General features: G+C 37.4%; 1 protein-coding gene across 1 annotated transcript in view; it reads right to left on the bottom strand.

The window, feature by feature from the left end:
• The window catches only part of KLHL4 (kelch like family member 4), a 137,273-nt gene that overhangs the window by 53,312 nt on the left and 65,303 nt on the right, over positions 1–18,658 (bottom strand). The window lies entirely within an intron of this gene.

Raw genomic sequence — 18,658 nt, 5'->3', positions numbered from 1 at the left:
TACCATGGGATTTTTCAAGGCAAGTATACTGGAGTGGGTAGCCATTTCCTCCAGCTGATCTTCCTGACCCAGGGATGGAACCTGCATCTGCTGTGTCTCCTGCATTGGCAGGTGGATTCTTTACCACTGAGCCACATGTAAAAGGGACCACTTTTACAGATACAGAATAGTCAAGATTTTTTTTCTTTCAGCACTTTATTTAGAGTAAGCCCTTCATATCTGTGGATTGAACCCATCCACAGATTTTTGTATCTGTGGTGGGTCCTGGAATCAATCCCCATGGATACTGAGGGACAAATGTATATCATACCACTGCCTTCTGTCTTGAAAGGTTTCTTCTCAGAAAATTATTGATAATTTTATTGATAATTCCTTGTATGTACTGAGTCACTTCTTTCTTGCTGCTTTCTAGACAACTCTGTCCTTTACAGTTTCATTACAGTGTGTCTGGATCTCTTTGGTTTATCCTACAAAAAGTTCATTTAGATACTTGTATTTCAAATCTATATCTCTCCTCAAATTTGGGGAATTCACTACTTTTATTTCTTATTTTTTAAGTATATAAGTAGGAGCACAATAAATATTTATTAATTGATTGGTTACAACTTTGTATTTTCACAAATCACAATCATAGAAGAGATGAATTTATGATAATGGTCTTGATGAATTTCAAGAATTTAGAAAACATTTTGACACTGAAATTTTTAAATATGCAGAAAAGTTGAAGGGAAAGAACAAAAGCATAACGTCCCCCAAGACCTGCCAACTTTTAACTGTTACCAAAAGTACTTTATCTGTTTTACTGAATCATTTGAAAGTAAGTTATTACAATATGACACTTCATGCCTGAATATATAAGCATTTATCTCCTAGTGAAAGAGTCAATTCTTAGGTATGTTGATAAGAAGTCCAGGGTCTCTGAGGAGGAGAAAGGGGCACAGTGCTCTCAAGGAGGAGAAAACCACAATTTTTCCACATTGCTTTGTCTTAGTTACATAAGACATTATTTTCTCTCAGCTCAGAGCTAATGATTACACAATGAAACAACTCATCTTAAACTATATCACAACAATGTATCCTGCTCAAGGACATGTTTCTCCTTCTTAAGAACATTCTGACTAATCCTGTTATCTTAAAATTATATTGTGGGAGTGGGTCTGGTTAAGACTTTTCTGTTGTTAGTTCTAATCTTGATAATTTAAGATGTATGTCCTGGGAGTGGGTCTGGTAGAAGTATATAAGGCTTTGATAAAACTAGTGACTGGATGCACTTTCCATCCCTCTTCTGATGTCTATGTCAGAAGCTTTCTCTATCCCTTTTTATATTTTAATAAAACTCTGCTACACAAAAGGTCTTGAGTGATCAAGCCTGGTCCCTGGTCCCAAAGCTAAATCTTCTTCAGGGATCACAAATCCAACATTGTTCACCATAGCTATTACTAGGAATAAGGATATTCTACATCTTATGGAGGAGCCTGGTGGGCTACTGTCCTCGGGGTCGCTAAGAGTCGGACACGACTGAGTGACTTCACTTCACTTCACATCTTAAGGTGTGCCATTGCAACACCTGAGATCAATAGCTCAGTAAAATCTAATATGATAGATTTATATGGAATAATTGCCCCTATAGTTCTAATATGTCTTTTAAAATTTTTTCCTCATCCAGGATCTAGCCAAAATTTATACACCCATCAGGTTATGTCTTTTCTCTTTTTTTTTTTTTTGTCTTTCCTCTTTTAACTTAATAAGGAATACTTCTTTCTGGCATTTTTTTCCATTATGACCTTGAACTTTTTCAACCATTCTGAATTCTTGTAGAATGTCCTAAAACTTGGATTTTTCTGTTTGCTTCTTTGTTTGTTTTTCTTTTCTTAGTAGATTTAAATTATAATTTCTCACTCTGTGGTGCATCTCTTAGTGCATCAGTAGAGATACAGAATGTCAAGCTGCCCCACTGCTGGTGATGCTAAGATGATTACTTTTTTAAGATGGTAACTGCCAGATCTTTGTTTACTTAAAGTACATTTTTTCCTTTTGTAAATGAACAATATATGGGATGATACTGTGAAACATTTTAAACACCTTTCCATTCAAGTATTCATTGATAACATATGTCCAAGACCCTATTAAGTGTTCTAAGAAACTCTCTGCCCATTTTCTCCCTTTTCTCTGTCTGGGACTTTAGTTCTGAATATATTGTCTGTTTGATGAGAGTTCTTAATTCTCTAAGGTTCCATTCACAGTTTTCACTTTTTTCTTTGTGTTTTTGAGATTTGATAATTTCATACCAGTTCAGTTCATTTCAGTTGCTCAGTCATGTCTGACTCTTTGTGACACAATTAACTGCAGCACGCCAGGCTTCTCTGTCCATTACCAACTCCAGGAACTTTCTCAAACTCATATCCATCGAGTGGGTAATGCCATCCAACAATCCCATCCTCTGTCATCACCTTCTCCTCCAGCCTTCAATCTTTCCCAGCATCAGGGTCTTTTCCAATGAGTCGGTTCTTCACATTAGGTAGCCAAAAGCATTGGAGCTGCAGCTTCAGCATCAGTCCTTCCAATGAATGTTCAGGACTGATTTCCTTCAGGATTGACTGGTTTGATCCCTTGAAGTCCAAGGGATTCTCAAGAGTCTTCTCCAACACCACAGTTCAAAAGCCTCAGTTCTTCGGTGCTCAGCTTTCATTATGGTCCAATTCTCACATCCATACATGACTACTGGAAAAACCATAGCTTTGACTAGAAGGATCTTTGTCAGCAAAGTAATGTTTCTACCTTTTAATATGCTGTCTAGTTTGGTCATAGCTTTTCTCCCAAGGAAAAATGTCTTTTAATTTTATGGCTGCAGTCACCATCTGTAGTGATTTTGGAGCCCAAGAAAATAAAGTCTCTCACTGTTTCCATTATTTCACCATCTATTTGCCATGAAGTAATGGGACCAAATGCCATGATCTTAGTTTTTTGAAGGTTGCATTTTAAGCCAGCCTTTTCACTCTCCTCTTATACTTTCATCAAGAAGCTCTTCAGTTCCTCCTCACTTTCTGCCATAAGGGTGGTGTCATCTGCATATCTGAGGTTATTGATATTTTTCCTGGCAACCTTGACTCCAGCTTGTGCTTCATCCAGCCCAGCATTTTGCATGATGTACTCTGAATATAAGTTAAATAAAGAGGGTGACAATATATAGCCTTGACAAACTTCTTTCCCAATTTGGAACCATTCTGCTATTCCATGTCCAGTTCTAGCTTCTTGACCTGTGTATAGATTTCTCAGAAGGCAGGTCAGATGATCTGGTATTCAAATCTCTTGAAGAATTTTCCACAATTTGTTGTGATCCACACAGTCAAAGGCTTTGGCATAGTAAATAAAGCAGAAGTAGATGTTTTTCTGGAACTCTCTTGCTTTTCCTCGGATCCAATGGATGTTGGCAGTATGATCTCTGGTTCTTCTGCCTTTTCTAAATCCAAGTTGAACATCTGGAAGTTCTTGGTTCATGTACTGTTAAAGCCTGGGTTGGGGAATTTTGAGCATTACTTAACTAGCATGTGAGATGGGTGCCATTGTGTTGTAAGTTGAACATTATTTGGCATTGACTTTCTTGAATCTATTTGTCACTTCCACTGTATAATTGTAAGGACTCACAAATTCATATAACTTGTTCATTTAACTTGTCTTATGATCACAAGTTCATATAACTTCTCTTCAAATTCACAGATCTTTTTCCTGCAAGTTCAAGTCTGTTATTGAAATTCTCTAGTAAATTCTTCAATTCAGTATTGTATTTTTCAGGTCCACAATTTCTGTTTGTTTGCCTTTTTTTTCTTTTTTGGTAATTCCTATCTCTTTCTTGATATCCTTATTTTGTTTATATATTGCTTTTCTGACTTCTTTTAGTTATTTTTCTGTGTTTTCCTTTAGCTCTTTGAAGATACTTAAGAAAATTGTTTAAGTTATTTGTCCAGAAATTTTAAAACATGTGGCTCTTTAAGGTCAGTTTCTGGATATTTATTTTGCTCCTTTTGAATGAGCTATGTTTCCATGTTTCTTTGCATGTCTTATGATCTTTTGTTAAAACTGGGTGTTTTGAAAAACAGCCACTTTTCCTAATCTTTGCATGATGGTTCAGTGTGGGGGATGTCTTTCACTAATCTACCCAGCATGAAGGATGAAGTCTTTTCAGGCCTTTATGAGAATGCCTCTCTGTGGACTTGCATGTGTGCATTTTAATACCAATCTCACATACACACACCTGCTTGTACATGTCTTAATTTCTCTAAGTCTCACCTCTGCTTCTTTGTTGGGCCTTAAATATTCTACCGTATTCCTTTGCCTATAATCTCTTGCCATCAGGTTTCCATAGGTCTATAGTCTTTCTACATTTTTCACATGCTGTGGTACCTGCTACTGCTTTCTGTGACTTCTAACCGGGGATTCAAACCACACTGGTATTCTCGTCTGAGCACTGAGTTAGGCAATACTGAGATCAGTTTGTTGCATATCATGTGGATAGGGCAGCAAAAAGGTTCACTCATTTCTTATAACTTGAGGGAGAAATCAAGAAATAAGTTGCCTACGTCCAGTTGTGTTGTGCCACCCTGGTACAAGAGCAAGCATAAATGCCACGAATTTTCCTATTGATTTGAATATGACTTTTTATTGATTTGCTTGACTGCTGTATATCCTTGATTTCCTTCCAAAGCTCCCCAAAAGCCTTTTAAATCAATCTGTAATTGTTTACTTGATATTTACATAGAGGACAAAGGTCTGGAACTTCTTAACTCATCATTGTGCTGACATCACAGAAGCTTTACAGTATGATTTGTATTTAATTTCAGGATGGGAAACACATGTACACTGTGGCAAAACGAATACAATATTGTAAAGTAATTAGCTTCCAATTAAAATAAATAAATTTATATTTTAAAAAAAGAATACTTTAAGTTCCTATTTTTCTGATTAGCAGTAAAACAGATATCAGAAAAATAAAACTTTAAGATTTTTGTTGTGAAGCTCTTTTGTAAAATATTACTTTAAGAAAAAATGAAAAGTGGTATCTTAAAAAATGGTGAGGATGTGATTAATTTTGGAGGCCACTTTGGAAGGCTGTTTGGAAATATAAACTTAAAAAAATGAAAGCATACTTTGTAAAGACATTCTTGGCAAGCTTCTGAGTTTGAAGTTGAAAATCTGAATGTAGTTATTTTAGAGAATGTGTCTTTTACTATAGTTCAAATGCTGCAATAACACAGAGCAAGGAACTTTCCTGGTGGTCCAGTGGTTACAACTTTGCCTTACAATGCAAGGGGTATGGGTTCAATCCCTGGTTAGGGAAGTAAGATCCCTCATGCCTTACAGCCAAGAAACCAGAACATAAAACAAAAACAAAATTGCAACAAATTCAATAAAAGCTTTAAAAATGATCCACATTAAAAAAAAGGTAAAAAAAAAAAAAAAAAGAACCAGGTAGTGCTAACAGAGTGCATAAATTAATGTTTAAGCATTTCACAAGTAGCTTCATACTTTTTGTTTTTCTTTTGTAAGTTCTACTTTTCTTTTTTTGTTGTTGTTCAATAAAAATTCAACTTTTATTGCTACATAACAATTTACCACAAACTTAGTGACTTTAAACAATGGCCAGCTATTACCTCACAGATAGCATTAATCTACTAGAACTGCAATCTCATATGTGTTGAGGCCTCTTCCAAGCTCCGTGGTTGGCAGAATTCAGTTCATGGTGACTGTAGGACTGAAGTTCACATTTTCTTGTAGTCATCAGGTGAGGGTAGCTCCAGATCTTAGAGGCTGCCTGCAGGTGTTTGCCACTTGGGTTTCTCCATTGTTGTTATCGTTCAACAATGAACGATGTCTTGTTGGACTCTTTGTGACCCCATGGGCTGCAGCATGCCAGGCTTCCATGCCCTCCCCTAGCTCCCAGAGTTTGCTCAAACTTATGTCTATTGAGTCAGTGATGCTATCTAACCATCCCATTCTCTGCCACCCGCTTCTCCTCTTGCCTTCAATCTTTCCCAGCATCAAAGTCTTTTCTCCATCAGGATTTTCTCCATAGGCCCTCTCATAACATGGTAGTCTACTTCTTCAGTTCCAGCAGGAGGTTCCGTGGTGTGGTGACTCAAATTTCTTCTTTTAGCAAGGGTGCAGTCCCTTTTAAGGGCTGGCTCATCTGTTTAGGTCAGGCCCACCCAGAATAATCTCCCTTAATTAACTCAAAGTCAATTGATTTGGGACTTTAATGGCACCTGCAAAATCCAATGGAAACTTAGCCTTCTTATAATGGTGTTGCCTTAGCTCCTAAAATGTCTTCTAATGGTGTTGCTTTAGTTCCTAAAATTCATTATAGAAAAGGCCATTTTCATAATGAGGTAATATAAAACTGCAGAGAAAAATTAATTTCTATATTTTTCTGTATATGGTGATGCTTGTGCATATTAAAAATTGTTCTGTTATATCCAGGGGACAACCTTATTCCTTAAATAAAATTTTTGTACTGACCCTTTTAGAGAGCTGTTAAAGCTTCATCCATGTGCTTTTCCTGGCAAATAGAAGGCATTCAGTAAATGTCTGATGAAGGTATAATTTATGCACATATTAAATGCTATTGTAGCTTGAACTTTCTAGTGATAAAGAACCCATCTGCCAATGCAGAAGATGTAAGAGACACAGATTCAGTCCCTGGGTCGGAAAGATCCCCTGAAGGAGGGCGTGGCAACCCGCTCCAGTATTCTTGCCTGGAGAATCCTATGGACAGAGGAGCCTGGCAGGCTACAGTCCATAGGATCACAAACAGTCTGACATACCTGAAGTGACTGAGCACAAACACAGCTTGAACTTTACTACATTTGGAGTCTTGGAAGTGGATAAATTAAATCTCAAGAGCAAATCACAAACTTAAAACTTCTTTCTAAGATAGCTATGCACATAATATAAACTTGTAGTCATGCAGATATCATAATTTTGAGTGACATAAATTAAGCAACATTTTAAATCTATAATAAGTAATAGATTTTTCTCTGGAGAAATGATGCATTCTTTTGTGTCAAGTCAAATAAGTCTTTTAATATATTGGGTTGGCCAAAAAGTTCATTCAGGTTTTTGTACAATGTTATGGGAAAACCTGAACAAATTTTTGGTGAGCCCAATATCATATGTGATCATATTTTAAGATATTATCTGTTGTAAATTACTGAAATTGTTATTTGTAAAGAAATATTATATATAGATAATATAAAACAAGAGACTAAAATGTTTCCATTCAATCCAAAACATTTGCCATCTATGAAGGCTTATCAGTTGTTAATATTTCAGACAATATATTTCAAAATTTTGTTATTTAATTATTATAAATGATGCATCAAAGTTGAAATTACTTTCATCTGAGATTCTAAAATTTATTTGCTTTTGGATTTCTAGCTTTCAGAATTAAGAAAAAGTACTCTGATGCTGGGAGGGATTGGGGATAGGAGGAAAAGGGGACAACAGAGGATGAGATGGCTGGATGGCATCACCAACTCGATGGACGTGAGTTTGAGTGAGTTCCAGGAGTTGGTGATGGACAGGGAGGCCTGGTGTGCTGCAATCCATGGGGTCACAAAGAGTCGGACACGACTGAGTGAATGAACTGAACTGAACTGACACTTATATTGTTTAAATAACCAAGTCTGTGGTATTTCATTATGGCAGTCCTAGAAAACTAATGTAAGCCATGTATAAAATTGAATATGATAAGGTTAGGTTCTTTTCACCATTAGCTTATAAACATTTGCTGAAAGAGACTACATGCATTTTATAATAATAAATGACAAAATCACATGAGATGTCAACAATTTATTAAATATTAATTACATTGTGTTTTAAAAATTAATAAAATTTGAGAGGAAACAATGTAGTGTAGTCATTAAGAACTTATACCTTTTACTCAGATAAAGTCTTAATTTCCATTCTAATAATTAATTACTTTAAGAAATTTACTAATCTTTCCTAATGCTCAACTCCTCTTATCTGTAAAATAAATGCAACAGGAAGTACTCATTAAATATTAGCTATCATAGTCACCAAAAGCACCAGCACTGATACTACAATCATAATAATTTCATCATGATAATCACCATCTAGTACTACAATGATCGGTGAAAGCAGCAGCAAAAAAAAAGGATAGCTTTAGAAGGATACAGTAAGAATATACGTGAGCTTAGCCTTGAAGGATGGACATGGCCTGGCTGAGCAGAAAAGAATGAGAAAGACGTTTTAGGAATGGAGAGCAAGGTGAACAAAAGTTTGTAAGTGTTGTACTGTTGTTATTTTGCCCAGCTAAACTTCTCATAACATGTTGGAAGGAAGGTAGAAGTAGCAAAGTAAAATGTAGACTAGGAATAGAAGTTAAACACAAGTAAAATCATAGGCCATTTACAAAACCTGGTATGGGCAATGAAAACTGAGAAAAGAGAAATCTGCACCTGGGAACTGAGTCATTGGGAAGAATTTGCTCAGCGTTAGTCTGAAGGGCAGTTCTAGACTTCACCTGACAGTGACTTGACAAAGAAAATCAAAGTAGTTAGCATTTGGTTGCAGTGAGATCCTTTTTGAAGGTTTTCCCTGAGTGAAGTAATAGCAATTCTGAGCCAGTTGCCTGGCAGTAGAAAAGTGCACAGCATGTTCAGCACTAGTGTTTGACCACGTTCATTGGGATATATAGATCACATATGAAACAAAAGTGAAAGCAATAATTAACATTCACTGATTATTTTAAATGTATTTATTTTTAATTGGAGGATAATTGCTTTACATATTGGGCTGGTTTCTTCCATACATCAACATGAATCAGCCATAAGTACACATATGCCCCCTCCTTCTTGAACCTCTCTCCCACCTCTCACCCCATCCCACTCCTCTAGAATGTCACAGAGCACCAGCTTTGAGCTCCCTAAGTCATACAGCAAATTCCCACCAGCTATCTATTTTACATATGGTAAAGTATATGTTTCAATGCTACACTCTATTTATGCTACCCTCTTCTCCTACTATGTTCACAAGTTGCTTCTCTGTCTGCATCTCCATTGCTGCTCTGCAAATATTTTGATCAATACCATCTTTCTAGGTTTCATATATATGTGTTAATATAAGATATTTGTTTTTCTCTTTCTGATTTGCTCCATTTTTTGTAATAGGCACTAGGTTCATCTGCCTCATTATAACTGACTCAAATACATTCATTTTAATGGCTGAGCACCAGGCTGCAGTGGCATAGGAGTGGCCGAGAGGAGCCACCCCATGTCCGAGGTCAGGGATGGAGGCTGAGAGGAGCTACCCCATGTCCGAGGTCAGGGGTGGAGGCCGAGAAGAGCTACCGCACGTCTGAGGTCGGGGGCGGCAGCTGAGAGGAGCAACCACACATCCAAGGAGCGGTGGCTGCATGGGTGCAGAAGGGCTGAAAGGAGCTACTCCACGTTCAAGGTCTGGAGGGGCGACCTTGTCCAAGGTAACGAACAGTGGCTACACTTTGCTGGAGCAGCCGTGAAGAGATACCCCCCACGTCCAAGGTAAGAGAAACCCAGGTAAGATGGTAGGTATTGCCAGAGGGCAGACACACTGAAACCATAATCACAGAAAACTAGCCAATCTGATCACACAGACCACAACCTTGTCTAACTCAATGAAACTAAGGCATGCCGTGTGGGGCCACCCATGATGGGGGGGTCATGGTGGAGAAGTCTGACAGAATGTGGTCCACTGGAGAAGGGAATGGCAAACCACTTCAGTATTCTTGCCTTGAGAACCCCATGAAGAATATGAAAAGGCAAAATGATAGGATACTGAAAGAGGAACTCCCCAGGTCAGTAGGTGCCCAATATGCTACTGGAGATCAGTAGAGAAATAACTCTAGAAAGAATGAAGGGAAAGAGACAAAGCAAAAACAATACCATTTGTGGATGTGACTGGTGATAGAAGCAAGATCCGATGCTGTAAAGAGCAATATTGCATAGGAACCTGGAATGTCAGGTCCATGAATCAAGGCAAATTGGAAGTGATCAAACAGATGTCAAGAGTGAACGTCGTCATTCTAGGAATCAGCAAACTAAAATGGACTGGAATGGGTGAATTTAACTCAGATGACCATTATCTCTACTACTGCGGGCAGGAATCCCTCAGAAGAAATGGAGTAGCCATCCTGGTCAACAAAAGATTCTGAAATGCAGTACTTGGATGCAATTTCAAAAACGACAGTGATCTCTGTTCGTTTCCAAGGCAAACCACTCAATATCACGGTGATCCCAGCCTATGCCCCAACCAGTAACACTGAAGAAGCTGAAGTTGAACAGTTCTATGAAGATCTATAAGACCTTTTAGCGCTAACACCCAAAAAAAGATGTCCTTTTCTTTATAGGGGACTGGAGTGCAAAAGTAAGAAGTCAAGAAACACCTAGAGTAAAAGGCAAATTTGGCCTTGGAATTTGGAATGAAGCAGGGCAAAGAGACTAGTCGAGTTTTGCCAAGAGAACACACTGGTCATAGCAAACACTCTCTTCCAACAAAACAAGAGAAGACTCTACACATGGACATCACCAGAGGGTCAAAACCAAAATCAGACTGATTAAATTATTTGCAGCCGAAGATGGAGAAGCTCTGTACAGTCAGCAAAAACAAGACCGGGAGCTGACTTATTGCCAAATTCAGACTGAAATTGAAGAAAGTAGGGAAAACCACTAGACCATTCAGGTATGACCTAAATCAAATCCCTTACAATTACACAGAGGAAGTGGGAAATAGATTTAAGGGACTAGATCTGATAGACAGAGTACCTGATGAACTATGGACAGGGATCAAGCCCATCCCCATGGAAAAGAAATGCAAAAAAGCAAAATGGTTGTCTGAGGAGGCCTTACAAACAGCTGTGAAAAGAAGTGAAAAGCAAAGGAGAATGTAGAGTTCCAAAGAATAGCAAGAGGAGATAAGAAAGCCTTCCTTGGCGATCAATGCAAAGAAATAGAGGAAAACAACAGAATGGGAAAGACTAGAGATCTCTTCAAGAAAATTAGAGACACCAAGGGAACATTTCATGCAAAGATGGGCTCAATAAAGGACAGAAATGGTATGGACCTAACAGAAGCAGAAGATATTAAGAAGAGGTGGCAAGAATACACAGAAAAACTGTACAAAAAAAGATCTTCATGACCAAGATAATTATGATGGTGTGATCACTCACCTAGAGCCAGACATCCTGGAATGTGAAGTCAAGTGGGCTTAGAAAGCATCACTACAAACAAAGTTAGTGGAGATGATGGAATTCCACTTGAGCTATTTCAAATCCTGAAAGATGGTGCTGTGAAAGTGCTACACGCAATATGCCAGTAAATTTGGAAAACTCAGCAATGCCCACAGGACTGGAAAATATAATTTTTCATTCCAGTCCCAAAGAAAGGCAATGCCAAAGAATGCTCAAACTGCTGCACACTTGCACTCATCTCACACACTAGTAAAGTAATGCTCAAAATTCTCCAAGCCAGGCTTCAGCAATACGTGAACCATGAACTTCCAGATGTTCAAGCTGGTTTTAGAAAAGGCAGAGGAACCAGAGATCAAATTGCCAACATCCGCTGGATCATCGAAAAAGTGAGAGAGTTCCAGAAAAGCATGTATTTCTGCTTTATTGGCTATGCCAAAGCCTTTGACTGTGTGGATCACAATACACTGTGGAAAATTCTGAAAGAGATGGGGATACCAGACCTGCCTCTTGAGAAACCTATATGCAGGTCAGGAAGCAACAGTTAGAACTGGACATGGAACAACAGACTTGTTCCAAATAGGAAAAGGAGTATGTCAAGGCTGTGTATTGTCACCCTGCTTATTTAACTTGTATGCAGAGTACATCATGAGAAGTGCTGAGCTGGAGGAAGCACATGCTGGAATCTATATTGCCTGGAGAAATATCAATAACCTCAGATATGCAGATGACACCATCCTTATGGCAGAAAGTGAAGAGGAATGAAAAAACCTCTTGATGAAAGTGAAAGAGGAGAGTGAAAAAGTTGGCTTAAAGATCAACATTCAAAAAATTAAGATAATGGCATCTGATCCCATCACTTCATGGGAAATAGATGGAAAACAGTGAAAACCATATCAGACTTTAATTTGGGGGGCTCCAAAATCACTGCCGATGGTGACTGCAGCCATGAAATTAAAAGACACTTACTCCTTGGAAGGAAAGTTATGACCAACCTAGAAAGCATATTAAAAAGCAGAGATATTTCTTTGCCAACAAAGGGTCCATCTAGTCACGGCTATGGTTTTTCCTGTGGTCACGTATGGATGTGAGAGTTGGACTGTGAAGAAAGCTGAGTGCTGAAGAATTGATGCTTTTGAACTATGGTGTTGGAGAAGACTCTTGGGAGTCTCTTGGACTGCAAGGAGATCCAACCAGTTCATCCTAAAGGAGACCAGTCCTGGGTGTTCATTGGAAGGACTGATGCTGAGGCTGATACTCCAGTACTTTGGCCACTCTTCATGAGAAGAGTTGACTCATTGGAAAAGACCCTGATGCTGGGAGGGATTGGGGCAGGAGGAGAAGGGGACAACAGAGGATGAGATGGCTGGATGGCATCACTGACTCGATGCACATGAGTTTGGGTAAACTCTGGGAGCTGGTGATGCACAGGGCGGCCTGGTGTGCTGCTATTCATGGATTCGCAAATAATTGAACATGACTGAGCGACTAAACTGAACTGAATATTCCACTACATTTATGTACTACCACTTATTTCAGTGAACATCTAGGTTGCTTATATATCTTAGCTATTGTCAATAATGCTGAAATGAACATTTGAGTACATGTATCTTTTTAAATTACGGTTTCCTCAGGATATATGCCTAGTAGTGAGATTGTTGGATCATATGGTAGTTTTATTCCTAGTATTTTAAGGAATCTCCATACTGTTCTTCATAGTGGCTCTATTAATTTATATTCCCACCAACAGTGCAAGAAGGTTCCCTTTTCTCCACATCCTTTCCAGCATTTATTGTTGGTAGATTATTTGGTGAATGTCATTCTGACCAGCGTGAGGTGATACCTCATTGTAGTTTTGATTTACATGTCTCTAATAATGAGCAATGTTGAGCAACTTTTCTTAGCCATTTGTATACCTTCTTCAGAGAAATGTCTGTTTAGGTTTTCTGACTGCTTTTTGTTGGGCTGTTTATTTTTCTGGTATTGAGATGCATGGAGTTCTTCTATATTTTGAAGATCAATCCTATGTTAGTTGATTTATTTGCTATTATGTTCTCCCATTCTAAGTATTGTCTTTCATTTTCTTTATATTTTACTTTGTTATGCAAGAGTTTCTAAGTTGAATTAAGTCCCATTTGTTTACTTTTGTTTTTATCTCCATTAATCAAGGAGGTGGTCATAGAGGATCTTGCTCTTATTTATGTCAAGGAGTGTGGTATGTTTTTCTCTGAGAGTTTTATAGTTTTTGACCTTATATTTAAGTTTTTAATCCATTTAGAGTTTATTTTTGTGTAAGGTACTAGAAGGTGCTCTAATTTCATTCTTTTGCATGTATTTGTCCAGTCTTCCCAGCACCACTTGCTAAAGAGCCTGTATTTTCTCCATTGTATATTCTTGCCTCCTTTGTCAAAGGTAAGGTGGCCATAGTGTGTGGGTTTATTTCTGGGTTTTCTGTATTGCTCCACTGGTCTATATTTCTGTTTTTCTGCCAGTACCACACTGTCTTGGTGACTGTAGCTTTGTAGTGTAGTCTGAAGTCAGGAAGGTTGAGTCCTCTAGCACTTTTTTTCTTTCTCAAGATTACTTTGGCTATTTGGTGTCTTTTTTCCCAAAACAATGTGAATTTTTTGCTCTATTTCTGTGAAAAATACCATTCATATTTTGATATGGATTGCATTGAAAATATAGATTGCTTTGGATAGTGTAGTCATTTTTACAATATTGATTATTCCAATTTAAGAACATGTTATATCTCTCAATCTGTTTGTGTCATCTTTGATTTCTTTCACTACTGTGTTATAGTTTTGTGCATAGAGGTTTTTAGTCTCTTTAGGTAAGTTTATTCCTAGATATTTTATTATTTTTGCTGCAATGGTGAATGTGCTTGTTTCCCTAATTTCTCTTTCTTATTTTTCATTGTTAGTATACAGGAATTCAAGGAATTTCTATTGTATATTAATTTTATATCATGCAACTATACTATACTATATTCATTGATTAGCTCTATTAATTTTCTGATGGCATCTTTAGAGTTTTCTATGTATAGTGTCATGTCATCTGCAAAGAGTGAGTTTTACTTCTTTTCTAATCTCGATTCATTTTATAATTATTTTCTTCTCTGATTGCTATGGTTAGGACTTTCAAAACTATGTTGAATAATAGTGGTGAGAGTGGGCACCCTTGTCTTGTCTGATCTTAGAGGAAATGATTTCACTTTTTCACCATTAAGAATAATGTTTGCTGTGGGTTTGTTTATATATGCCCTTAATTACATTGAGGTATGTTCCTTCTACCTGGAGGAAGGCATGGCAACCCACTCCAGTATTCTTGCCTGGTGAATTCTCATGGACAGAGGAGTTTGGCTGACTACAGTTCATGGGGTCACAAAGAGTTGGACATGACTGAGCAACTAAGCACAGCACAGTAGATGTTCCTTCTATGCCTACTTTCTGGAGATTCTTTATCATAAGTGGGTGTTGAATTTTCTCAAAAGCTTTCTCTGCATCTATTGAGATGATTATATGGTTTTTGTCTTTCAGTTAGTTACTATGGTGTATCACATTGATTGACTTGCATATGTTCAAGAATCCTTGCACCCTGGGATAAAGCTCAGTTGATTATAATGTGTGATCAAGTTAATGTGTTATTGGATTCTGTTTGCTAAAATTTTGTTTAAGACTTTTTATATCTATGTTCATTAGTGATACTGGCCTGTAATTTTCTCTTTTTGTGGCACCATTGTTTGGTTTTGGTATCAGGGTGATGGTGGCCTTGTTGAATGAGTTTGGGAGCTTCCATTCCTCTGCAATTTACTGGAATAATGTGAGCAGGATAGGTAGGGGTTAGCTTTTGTCTAAACTTTTGGTAGATTTTTTCCTATGAAGCCATCTGGCTCTGGGTTTTTGTTTGTTGGAACACTTTTTTATTTTCATGCTTGTGATTGGTTTCCTCATGTTTTCTATTTCTTCCTGGTTCAGTTTTGGAAAGTTATATTTTTCTAAGAATTTGTCAATTTTCCCTTAAGTTGTCCATTTTATTGACATGTAGTTGCTTGCAGTAATCTCTTATCAACCTTTGTATTTCTGCATTGTGTGTTGTAACTTTCCCCTTTTCATATTTAATTATACTGATTTGAGTTTTCACTGTTTTGTTCTTGATGAGTTTGGCTAAAAGTTTGTCAACTTTGTTTATCTTCTCAAAGAACCAATTTTTATTCATCTTTGCTATTGTCTCCTTCATTTCTTTTTCATTTATTTCTGCTCTGATTTTTATATTTTTTTCCTTCTATTATCTTTGGGGTTTCTTTGTTTTGTTTTGTTTTTTTTTTCTTGTTGCTTTAGGTGTAGAGTTAAGTTATTTATTTGATGTTTCTCTTGCTTCTTTAGGTAGGCTTGTATGGCTATAAACTTCCTTCTTAGAACTGCTTTTACTGCATCCTGTAGGTTTTGAGTTGCCCTGTTTTCATTGTCATTTGCTTCTAGGTATTTTGTATTTCCTCTTAAATTTTTTTTTAGTGACCTTTTGGTTATTCAGAAGTGTATTGTTTAGCCTGCATGTCCTTGTGCTTTTTATAGTAACTTCACTGTGATTGATATCTAATATTATAGCATTGTGGTCAGAAAGGATGGTTGAAATGATTTCAATATTTAAAAATTTACCAAGGCTTGATTTGTGACCCGAGATGTGATCTGTCTTGGAGAATGTTCCATATTCACTTGACAAAACCTGAAATCTACTCTTTCTGGATGAAATGCCCTGTAGATATCAATTAGGTCTAACTGGGCCAATGCATTGTTTCTTGCGTTTGTTTCCTGATTAATTTTCTGTCTGGATCATTTGTCCATTGTTGTGAGTCGTGTGTTAAATTCCCCCACTATCATGTGTTACTGTCGACTTTTCCTTTAATTGTTGTTAGCATTTGTCTTACGTATTGAGTTACTCCTATGTTGGGTACATATAGATTTATAATTGCTGTATCTTCTTGGATTGACCCCTTAATCATTATGTTGTGTCCTTCCTTGTCTCTTTAATGGTCTTTATTTTAAAGTCTGGTTTTTCAGATATGAGTACTGTTATTCCTGCTTTCTTTTGCATTTCATTTGCTGGAATATCTTTTTTTTCAGCTCCTCAATTTCAGTCTGTATATGCCCTTAGGTACAAGGTGGGTCTCTTGTGGACAGCACATTCTTGCTTTTGTATTCATTCAAGTAATCTGTGTCTTTTGGTTGGAACATTTAAACCATTTACATTTAAGGTAATTATTGATATACATGATCCTATTACCACTTCCTTTATTATTTTGGGTTTGTTTTTGTAGGTCTTTTCTTTTTCTTTTGTGTCCTGCCTAGAGAAGTTCCTTTAGCATTTGTTGTAAAGCTGATTTGGTGGTGCTGAATTCTCTTCACTTTTGCTTGTCTGTAAAGCTTTTGATTTCTCCTTCAAATCTGAATGAGGTCCTTGCTGGATGGGGTAATCTTTGCAGCTTTTTTTCCCTTTCATCACTTTATGTACATTTCACCCCTCCTTTCTGGCCTGAAGAGTTTCTCTTGAAAACTCAGCCAGCAGCATTATGGGGATTCAATCATAACTATATGGGTATATTATTTGCTGCTCTTGCTTTGCTGTGTTTAATATTTGTTCTTTGTACTTAATTTTCATTATTTTGATTAATATGTCTCTTAACGTGTTTCTCCTAGACTTTATCCTGTATGGGACTCCCTCAGCTTCCTGGACTTGGATGGATATTTCCTTTCCCATGTTAGGGAAGTTTTTGAATATAATCTCTTCAAATATTTTCTCATACTACTTCTTTTTCTCTTCTTCTTCTAGGACCCCTATAAATGAATGTTGACACACTTAATTTTGTCCCAGAGGTCTCTGAGATTGTCCCTGTTTCTTTTTATTCTTTATTTCTTTATTCTACTCTTCTTCAGTTATTTCCACCATTCTATCCTCCAGCTCACTTATCTGTTCTGCCTCAGTTATTCTTCAATTGGTGGGCTGCCATCTCTGGGGTTGCAGAGTCGGACACGACTGAAGTGACTTAGCAGCAGCAGCAGTGTATTTTTAATCTCAGATATTGTGTTGTTCATTGGATTGTTTGTTCTTTATTCCTTCTAGGTCCTTGATAAACATTTCTTGTATCTTCTCAATCCATCCCTCCAGTCTATTTATCTGTGCATCCATCTTATTTCCAAGATTTTGGATCATCTTTACTATCAATCCTCTGAGTTCTTTTTCAGGTAGACTGCCTATTTTTTTCATTTGTTTGGTCTTCTGAGTTTGTATCATGTTCCTTCATCTGGTGCATGTTTATCTTTCTTTTCATTTTTTTAATTTACTGTGTTTGGGATCTCCTTTCTGCAGGCTGAGAGGTCATTGTTCCTCTTAATTGTGAAGTCTGCCCCCCTGTGATTGGGTTTGGATCAGTGCCTTGTGAAGGTTTCCTGGTTTAGGGGACTCATGCCTGTGTTCTGGTGGATAGAACTGGATCTTGTTCCTCTGAAGGGAAATTCTAGGTCCAATAGTGTGTTTTCTGGTATCTATGGGCTTGGTATGGCTTTGGGCAGCCTATGTGCTAATGTGTGGGGTTGTGTTCCTGTTTTGCTGAAGGTCTGGTGTGAAATGTCCGGCACTGGGGCTTGCTGGCTTTTGGCTGGGGTTTGGTCTTAGTGCTGAGCTAGAGGACTTTGGGACAGATTTTGCCACTTAATGTTCCATCAGGTTGGAAGTTCTCTGGTGATCCAAAGTCCTGAACTTGGGTCTCCTACTTGGTGGGGATTCATGTCTGACTACTTAGTGTAGCACCAAGACTTCACAGTGCAGAAAACAAAACCCCAAGACTAATGGTGGAAATACCACTCAACATCCCAGAACACCCAAAGAAACTCACACTCTTACAAAGAGGAAGGGAGAGAGATAAAAGGGAAAAAATAGAGAAAAACAGGAATGAATAAAGAAGAGAACATTCAAGCCAATAGTCAAATGCATAACTGAAAATAAATACTAAAAATGGCCTAGCAAAAATAGAAAATTAAAAACATTGGGAAAATGCAATAATTATGCATAAAATAACATGAAATTGTTTAAAATTGAGATGCTTTAAAAAATTTTGTTTTAAAAATTAAAGGAAAAATAAAGAAAAACATTAGAACAATATGAAAAAGACAAAAAAGAGAAAAATTTGTAGAGAGTGTTAGCAGAAGAATCCTCTTATAATTTCTCTGTTGACCCCTCCACACAGTGAGCTCCAGTAAATCTGCCTACTTAAAAAGTCCTCCAATATTTCTAGTAAGGTTTCTCAAAGTTTTGTGAGTGGTGTGGGATCTGCTCATACTCAAATCTGGCATTAGTCCAGTTTGTACCTGCTTCCAAAGTCTATAATTTCCCCAAAAGTCCACAGTTGCTGGCTAATTGTGG

This window comes from Budorcas taxicolor, chromosome X, assembly GCF_023091745.1.
Source record: "Budorcas taxicolor isolate Tak-1 chromosome X, Takin1.1, whole genome shotgun sequence".
NCBI lineage: Eukaryota > Metazoa > Chordata > Mammalia > Artiodactyla > Bovidae > Budorcas > Budorcas taxicolor.
The sequence above is the reverse complement of the archived record's forward strand: the minus strand, read 5'-3'. Positions and strand labels throughout refer to the sequence as shown.